This window comes from Alligator sinensis, unplaced genomic scaffold, assembly GCF_000455745.1.
Source record: "Alligator sinensis unplaced genomic scaffold, ASM45574v1 scaffold249_1, whole genome shotgun sequence".
Taxonomy (NCBI): Eukaryota; Metazoa; Chordata; order Crocodylia; family Alligatoridae; genus Alligator; species Alligator sinensis.
The window spans coordinates 392,339-400,538 of NW_005842593.1; the positions used below are offsets into that span (position 1 = coordinate 392,339).

An 8,200-nucleotide genomic window follows, 5' to 3' on the forward strand; every position below is an offset into this window, starting at 1 on the left:
TGCTCCCTACCACGCCCCCCGCTTGTATCTGCTATTTCCCTGCTTTCCTGCCCGCTGCTGGCTGCTCCAGCACCATGTGGTTCCCGGCTGCAAGGACTAGGCAGAAGCTGGCCCGGCCCTGAGGACTGGGGCAATCGCCCGTGGTCCTCCCCTGGCTCCCCTCCCCATTCTTATCTGAATCTCCCTCTCCAGTGAAGGGAGGTGGGAACAGCCCCAGGGTCTTAGGCCAGAAGCCTCTGCTAGGCAGAGGTTTCCGATTGGGAGGGATGGGCGTCGGAGAGGGGTGGGGATGGGTTGGGCTGGGCAGGCCTTGTTGCTGGGCTGTTGGGTCCTCCTGCTGGCTTCCCCTGGGTCCTACTACCCCTGGCTCTTGTCATCTTTGACAGGCAGCCAGGAGCGGATAAATATTAATTTTCTAAATTTTTTAGGGGCCTCACAGGCCGGATAGGATGGTCTAGGAGGCCGTATTTTGCCCACCTCTGCTTTACTGGGAACACAGTTAATGGCTACCTTTGAACTTAGGAAGAAAGTCAGTTACATGGGCAGGGATAGAGCTCAGTGCATCCCAATCCAGTTTTCTAAACTGCAAAGCTATGCTTTCCTTCTTGTACCTGTTGCCTCATTCTCTGTATACCTTACAGTTTCTTCGACAGTGATCTACATATCTGTTTAGTAGATATCTGGAGATTGCTGAAAATCAACCTCCTTTGTTCTAGAATTTGAATGTGGTCCAGTGATTAGAGCAGATCTGATTGCCAAACACATGGATTTGACAGAGTATTTTTGACTGATAATGTCACCTTTTCTGTCTTGCTGCAGAGAGCAGGATGTGGACCAATGGCTTGAAGTTCCAGCAAAGTAGGTTTAGACTCAATGTCAGTAAAACATTCTTTGCTGTTACAGCAGTGAGGCAGTGGAATAGATTGCCTAGGGAAGTTGCAGTCTTCATCACTGGAGTGTGTTCAGGAAGAAGCTGGATAAGCATAGGTAAGGTTTGATTTAGGAGTAGCTATGTCAGTGATTTGCTGTGGGGATTTCCTGTTCTTCTGGGCTTTGCTGTTTGCCACATGGGGCCAGGAATGAATTTTTTTCCCCTTCTGTTGCTAATGTGTTAGGGTTTTATTTTCACCTTCCTTGGGAGCATTGGGTTTTGGCTGCAGCCAAGGCTGGGGATTTTGACTGGTGTGTTCCTGCTGGGATTTACAATCTGGAGTTCCCTGGCTAGAGGGTCTTGCTCCTCTGTTCAGGGTCAGATCAATTGCCACATTTGGAATCAGGAAGGAATTTTACCCCATATTCAGATTGGTACAGACTCTGGGAGTTTTTACCTTCCTTTGTAGCAGGGAGGCTTGTCCTTTTCCTTGGATTTCTTGTGCATGTTTTAACAACCCTTGAAGCAGCAGGACACTTGCTGCCATTGTCCTCTTGCTTCACCTGTGGCAGGTTGGAGTGCTATGCCTTACGGTTCTGTACTTTTCTATGATTCTGTGCAAGTAGAAGGAATGGCACTTGGATCCCAGTAGTTCTCCAGACTTTTTCAAAAGGGACTTTATATAATCTATCAGTTATTTTAATATGAAAAATGGGAGAGTGATTCTTGTTTGTCCCTTGGGACATCCTGACATGAGACAGTGGTCAGTAGGATTATACAAAACTCTATAGGATTGTGAAGTGCACCAGTGCATTAAAAAGTTAAGCCACACAATACAATGCAGACTACCTGGTGCCTGAACCACCTAGATCGGGGGTGGGCAAAATACGGCCCGCGGGCTGCATTCAGCCCGCAAGGCCATTCTATCCGGCCTGCGGGGTCCCTAAAAAATTAGAAACTTAATATTGATCTGTCCTTGGTTCCCAAAAATGGCTTGCAGGCAAAAAGGTAGCTGACTGCTGAAATAACGTATTTGAGTTTTCAGAAAGTTTTTGAGGATGTTCCACACCAAAGGCTGTAAAAGAAATCATGCCAGTTTTTTTATTCCAATCAGCACAATTGTGGATCAGTAACTGGCTAAAGGACAATAAACAAAGAGTAGGTATAAATGGTTGTTACAATGGAGAGAGGCCAGCACTGGGATTCCCCCAGTAGGGCTGTGCGAAACACCATTGTTTCATTTCGATGTCCATTTCGCCGTTTTGAAGGGACAGTGTTTCATTTAGTTTTGAAGCACTGTCCCGCTTTGTTTCGTTGAAACTGTTTCGCTGTTTTGATGTATTTTGACATTTTGCCCATAGGCTATAATGGGAATCATGAAAATGCCTAAAACTTTGTCATTTCTTGCCTGATTTGGATGAAAATTGCAGGGATTGTAGCCCCTTCTGAAGACATTAAGTTTTAAGGAGATAGGTGCAGAGGTTTCTGGGAAACTGCACCTCAAAGTCTTCAAAACACAACTCCTGACCCTTGCCAGCAGTGGAAGCCTCTTCTCATCCAGCGTGCAGACCTGGGAGCCCGCACCTCCGGGAGGGTTGCAGGGCTGTGCCGGACTCCTCCCAGGGGTGTAGGCCCCCGGATCTGCGTGCTGGATGAGAAGAGGCTCAAGCTGCCACTGCTGCCTGGGATCAGCGCTGGGCGCAGCCCACGCCTAGCACTGGAGAAGATTGCTACTGCCACCTGGGACTCCTCTCATCTGGCACACAGATCTGGGAGGGCTGCTGAGCTGTGCCGGACTCCTCCCGGGAGTGTGGGTCCCCGGATGAGATGAGGCTCAGGCGGCTGCTACCCCAGCAGCAATCTTCTCCAGTGCTGGGCGCAGCCCGTGCCCAGTACCGGTTCCAGGTGGAAGAGGCAGCCTCCTCTCATCTGGGGCGCAGATCCGAGGGCTTGCACCCCCGGGAAGGCTGCCGGACTGTGCTGGGCTCCAGTGGGTGCGAGCCCCTGGATCCGCGCTCCGAATAAACAGAGGCTGCCTCTGCTGCCTGGGACCAGCACTGAAGCCAAGTAAGCCCGGCTTTGAAATTTGAAACATTTTGAATGCCCTTCTTTCGTTTCGAAGCCTTTTGTTTTGTTTCGATTTCACTGTTTTGAGCTCGAAACGCATCAAAACAGCTTTGAAACGAAACACCCAGCGAAATTTCACACAGCCCATTTCCCCAGGGGTCTATGCTCGGGCCTGTGCTGTTTATGCTGTTCATAAATGATTTGGAAAGGAGAGTAAATATATTATGAGGTTGCCAGTTTTGAAGATGACACCAGTTATTCAGGGTAGTAAAAAAATAGAGTTGATCGTGAGGAATTGCAGAAGAATTTCGTAAAATTGAGTTAACAGGCAGCAAAATGGCACATGGAGTTCAGTGTTCATAAGTGTAAGGTGATTCACATGGAAAAGAATAACCTGAAAGGCACTTACATAATGATAGGCTCTACATTTGTCATTACTGTTTAAGAAAGAGATCTTGGAATTGTTTTGGGTAGATCTCTGACAACACCAAGGCCAGTGTTAGGACTTATTAGACCTGAATGCTGGAAGCTGTGAAGGAAGAGGCATAGGGGACAGATCATAGATTCATAGATGCTAGGGTCAGAAGGGACCTCAATAGATCATCGAGTCCGACCCCCTGCATAGGCAGGAAAGAGTTCTGGGTTCAGATGACCCCAGCTGGATGCTTATCTAACCTCCTCTTGAAGACCCCCAGGGTAGGGGAGAGCACCACCTCCCTTGGGAGCCCATTCCAGACCTTGGCCACTCTAACTGTGAAGAAGTTCCTCCTAATGTCCAATCTAAATCTGCTCTCTGCTAGCTTGTGGCCATTATTTCTTGTAACCCTCAGGGGCGCCTTGGTGAATAAAACCTCACCAATTCCCTTCTGTGCCCCCGTGATGAACTTATAGGCAGCCACAAGGTCGCCTCTCAACCTTCTCTTGTGGAGTCTGAAGAGGTCCAGGTGCCCCAGTCTCTCCTCATAGGGCTTGGCCTGCAAGCCCTTAACCATACGAGTGGCCCTTCTCTGGACCCTCTCCAGGTTATCCACATCCCTCTTGAAGTGCGGCGCCCAAAACTGCACGCAGTACTCCAACTGCAGTCTGACCAGCGTCTGATAGAGGGGAAGTATCACCTCCTTGGATCTGTTCGTCATGCATCTGCTGATGCACGATAAAGTGCCATTAGCTTTTCTGATGGCTTCGTCACACTGCCGACTCATGTTCATCTTGGAGTCCACTAGGACTCCAAGATCCCTTTCCGCTTCCGTTCCACCAAGCAGGTCATTCCCTAGGCAGTAGGTATGCTGAACATTTTTCCTACCTAGGTGCAGCACTTTGCATTTCTCCTTGTTGAATTGCATTCTGTTGTTTTCCGCCCACATGTCCAACCTGTCCAGGTCTGCTTGTAGTTGTTCCCTGCCCTCCAGCGTCAATGTGGATAGGTTCTGCATAGGTTCTGCATATCAATGTGGATAGGTTCTGCATATGTACTCTCCCTTATCATGCACTCTTTGCCACTGTGAGAAACAGGGCTGTTCCATGTTGCAAGCAGTGGCCCATGGTGGCAAAGGGTCTGACCCCCAAATTAGGGTATTCAGCTGAGCTCATCCGCCCACTCTCGTCTAATGAACTGATGCAGTGAAGCTTGCACACCATGCTGATATTTTTCATTTGCATTTCTGCTCTCTGGTTTCTGCAAAGCAGTTGCTGAATTGAGACTGCTGCCAAGTGGACATGAGGTCCTTTTTCCTGTAGGTCTGTAAAAGTGTTTAGAGACGTTATGTATTCTAGACCTTGCAGCATGTTTGCCTTTCAGACTTCGATCTACAGTAAAATCACAGTGTTCAGGCAGACACTGCGCACAAGCAGAGTGGTAACACTGCACTTGAAACTGTTGTAGCTGAGATGGTCCAGGAATTATGCAAGAAGCAAGAGTTTTTTTGTCAAAATCTTGTATTGGTTCAACTGTAAGCTGGGAGAGATGATAGGTAAGCTTTCAGGCACAAAGTGTCCTTCTTCAGCCCAAAAAGCTTGAGCTTGTTAACGAGATTACACAACGTCCATTGGCAACTTGTTCCATTGCCCTACTGTGCTGACAGCAAGAAATCATCTCTGAGACTTAAATTTAAATCTGTTTTTGTGCATTTTAAATTTATTGTCTCACATCCCACCCTCTGTAGCAAGGAAGAATATTTGTTCTTCCTTGTGGGGGTAAAGTTATACAATATAAATAATTGTAGTGTTTTTCAACCAGGGTACTGTGCAGAGGCATAACAAAGCAGCTGGCACTGCATGGAGGCAGTGGCAACTTCTGGCTGCTGCCATGTTGCTGGTGTGGCTGCGGCAGCAGCTGTTATTTTTATTTCCCACCTGTCCCCCCCCAACACACACATATGTCAGTGCCAGGGGCTGCTCTCCTGGACACCCTACCTCAGTTAAGCTACTGGTACTGCATCACCCTAGGGGTCATGAGATCCATTTAAGGGTGCAACACAATATTAACACTGCTTGATACACAAACGCTTACATGAAATTAATGAGAGAAATCCATTTTTTTCAAATAGGAATGTATAGTGTCAAAAACATTCTGCCCTATTGTGGTCTTTCTTAGTTCTTTGTAGAGGTGCACTGATATATCAGTCCATGTCACATCGACGCCAATAAAAAAAAAAATTGATGTTATTGGCAATTGGCTTTTTTTGGCTGATGTGACCGATAATGTTGCCGATAAATGCTGCTGCCAGGAATACAGTCCGGCAGCTTGGAGAGCAGTGTCCTGTCAGTAAATCTGTTGGAGAGGAAGTGGTGTGGGGGAGGGAAGGGATGGTGGGAGGAGGGGCTCTGTTGAATTTTGGGCTGGCTGTATACCTCCCATAGCCCCCTCTCCCAGCGCCGCTGCTGCCCAGCTCAGCTCAGCTCAGCCCAGCCCAGCCCCTCCCTGCCCCCTACCCCCCTTGCTGGGAAGAGACCAGCACAGCCCCCAGCCCCAAGCATGCAGCAGGCAGCTCACTGTCTCCCTGTGCACAGATCCAAGGGGCACGTGTCCTCCATGCCTCCCCCGAGGTGTACCCTGCATCCCCCAGATGAGCCGTCCATGGCTCCATCCCATGTCCTGCCCCATTCCTTGCCTCACCCTGCATTTCAGTGTTGTAGTGTCAAGGAATTAGCTTAGGTAACTGCAGAAGCCACTGGCTATTCTCTTTCAGAGCTCATGGAGGTCTGTTGAGGTCCTGAATGACTGGAAAAGGTCCCCATCTTTAAAAAGAGGAAGGAGGAGGAGGAGGAAGGGAATTAAAAACCTGTCAGTCTGACTTTGATACATGGAAAGATCATGGAGCAGGTCATCAAAGAATCTGCTTCTAAGCACTTAGGGCAGAACAAGATAGTTTCATAGTTGTTAGGGGCTGGAAGGGATCTTACAGATCATTGGGTCCAGCCCCCATGCATGTGGCTAGGAAAGACTGCTGGGATCAACTGATCCCAGCAAGATGGGTGTCAAGACATTTTTTTGAAGATCGCCAGGGTGGATGATTCTACCAATTCTGGAGGGAGCCTGTTCCAAACCCTTGCCACTCGGCTTGTAAGGATGTTTTTCCTTATGTCTACCCTGAAGCGATCTTCAATCAGCTTGTGTGTAAGAGGCTGGCTACTCAGGGCCAGGAAATCCTTGGCCTGCTCACCTGTTTTAGGGCAATCCGCCCAAGATCTCACCCGCCATGACTTGTTGGAATATAAACTGCTGTTAAACGTGGGAGACTACCCATTTTAACACCTGATGTTCAGGGCGATAACATGACTTCGACATTCCCTTATTGTGTCCCATGCCTCGCAGATGACATCCAAATTACTACAGTGCCTTACACCATGACTGGTGCTCCAGCGTCTCACTGGGACTCTCACTCCCCACTGGAGCATACGGTCATTGTGCTCCCACACTAGCACATCTTAACATCACTACAAATATGGCCCCTGTCCCAACTAATACCTCAGGTGTCCATAAACTTACAGGGCTTGGTTGCCCCCCTCCCTGGGGTTGCACTCTTAAGTCAGTTTCTAATGGGGGTTGGCCCATGCGCTGCACTTCAGACCGCTTTCTTAGTTTCATAGTCATTAGGGCTGGAAGGGACCTCGGAAGATCATCGAGTCCAGCCCCCTGCCCGAAGGCAGGAAGTCAGCTGGGGTCCTAGGATCCCAGCAAGGTAAACATCCAATTTTTTCTTGAAGGTGTTCAAAGTAGGTGCTTGAACCACCTCCGATGGCAGGCTATTCCAGACCTTGGTGGCTCAGACAATAAAGAAATTCTTCCTTATGTCCAGCCTGAAATGGTCTTGCAGGAGTTTATAACCATTCAAACTCATCATCCCTTGGGGTGCTCTGGTGAACAAACGTTCCCCCAGATACTGTCGTGGAAACACACGTAGCATACTTTTGGGTCAGGTCAGCAGAAGCTTTTATTCAAAAGAAACTACAGCTGTAGGGGGGATTCCAAAGTGACATGGATTTCCCAAGCACTTGGAAGGGGTCCCCCCCCAAGAGCAAAATCAGGAGGCTTATATACTTTTTAACAGTTGCTTACAACTCACGTGATCATATAGTGAAATTAGCATGAAAAGCGGCTATAATATTACTTCATTATTTCTTTGCTGTAATCAGGATGGGAACTAATGGGGGAGGCGAGGTTAGTTCACAAACCTCCTTCTTGCACCTGCAAATCAGAGTTGTACATACTTTTTGCTATCTTCAAGGCCGCGGTGAGCGAAGCAGTTGCAGAGGAGTTACAAAGAACAAACACTTTCTCTTATCTGTTCTACTATACAGAGCCAGCAATTCTCCACAAAGCGGTTATGTCATCTTATAACTAAAATAATCAAAGTTTAAGGCATATATTTTTTCTGATTCCACAGTTCCCCCCCCTTTGAGACTATTTAGTCTCACTTTACCCTTAAATTTTTATTCTCATGAGCCCCTCTATTTCATCATGCAGCCTTTCATGTTTTCTTTCAATCTGCTCACACTTTTGTAATACCATTATTCTAGACTCTGCTGTGGGTTTTCTTGCCTTGCTAAAGCTTCTCCTGCTGGCTTTCACGCAGCAGAGGATCAGTTGCACTAAGACATAAAACATTATCAGAACTATCAAGACAAACAATATTCCATACAGGATTTTCTTGCCAAGGGCCCCGAAATCTGGGAGCCAGGAGGTTAGCCAAGACCACATTTCTTTTAGACCCCAGTCAGTATTTTCTGAGGCCACCTGATGTAAGACCCTTAACTGACTTC

The 8,200-nt window shown here is 47.8% G+C and overlaps 1 protein-coding gene across 5 annotated transcripts in view; it reads left to right on the forward strand.

Annotated features, from left to right (window-relative positions):
- LOC102385793 (rho GTPase-activating protein 39-like) overlaps positions 1-8,200 on the forward strand; it is a 167,434-nt gene that overhangs the window by 21,901 nt on the left and 137,333 nt on the right. For 2 of the 5 annotated variants that reach the window (XR_003096089.1, XR_003096088.1), the window contains exon 2: positions 820-987. The exons of 2 other annotated variants lie outside the window; for them this stretch is intronic. The gene's annotated coding sequence lies outside the window, so the exon portion shown is untranslated. The remainder of the gene's footprint in view (positions 1-819; positions 988-8,200) is intronic. One more of the 5 variants, XR_003096086.1, reaches the window with a different exon arrangement.